The sequence below is a fragment of the Octodon degus genome, unplaced genomic scaffold, assembly GCF_000260255.1.
Source record: "Octodon degus isolate 3935 unplaced genomic scaffold, OctDeg1.0 scaffold00048, whole genome shotgun sequence".
NCBI classification, from domain to species: Eukaryota; Metazoa; Chordata; class Mammalia; order Rodentia; family Octodontidae; genus Octodon; species Octodon degus.
The window spans coordinates 5885743-5886803 of record NW_004524624.1 but is presented as its reverse complement, the minus strand read 5'-3'; positions in this window follow the sequence as shown (position 1 = coordinate 5886803).

Genomic DNA, 1061 nt, shown 5'->3' with positions numbered 1-1061 from the left:
AGTGGCTCAGCTGTGAGGCTGAATGAGATTTTGCCATTTGAGAGTATAAACTGCAGGTCAAGGAAGCAGAAGTGAGGAGGCTGGGGTTCCCGGAGAAGTCTAGGGGACCTGGCGTGAGATCAGCCAGGGGTTCAAAGAAGTCTGGGCTGAGAGCTGAGATTTGAGCCTGCTGCTTGCTTTGTTATGCGGTTACCCCAGCTTTGAAAACTACCAGTCTGGAGACCTTTTCAACATCCATTAAACCAGACTCTAACAGGGCTGGTGGGCAACCTGCGTTTTTACCCCCACCTCCCCAGATTTTGAACCCTGCACAGGCTCGGTGGCCTTGGTCAGGAGGTGGTTGTCTGCCTAGCTGCTCTGGACCTCCTGCCCTGCTCCTGTCTCTCCTGGGTTGTCTTTCTAAACCCTGTCAGTCTTCCAGCAGTAGCCAGACCCTATGGGTCTGTCACCACATTTTAAGTAAGTTTTAGAAGGAAAGAAAAGTATGAAATGGCTGTGTTTGTTTTGCCCAGGCAAGATCCATTTATTAAGTGCTGCACTTGTTTAAGAAAAAAAACAACAGCTATTGACAAAATATAAGAAAATAAATTAAAGCAGCAACTCCTTAAAAGGACCCTGTCCAATAATTTGATTTTTTCCCTTCTTCCCTCAAAGGCCAGAGCGACACAATCAATCTTGCTGTTCCATAGGCTGTCTTGATGCAGCATTTTCTCAAGTGGAAAAAAAAAAAAAAAAGAAGAAGAAAATGAGTACCATTTGAACACCAGCATCTGGCACCTTGTGGTGGGTCCCACTTAGACCCTCTCTGTCCCCCCCCCCAGCTTGACCTCCAGCAACTCAGCTGCACTGCCCCCCCCCAACAAGCCATAGTACCTGGTTAGCTCAGGGCTCCTCTTGCCAACCCTCAGAGCCCACAGATCCTGTGGGCACCCTCTCTTATCCCCTAGGCCTAGGCTAGGTGGGTTCTTAAACAGATTTCTCATCCTGACAGTATCTTTCATATAACACCATTTTTCAAGTGTGCTGAGAATAGACGGGCTTTGCACACTTGAGGGAGCCCA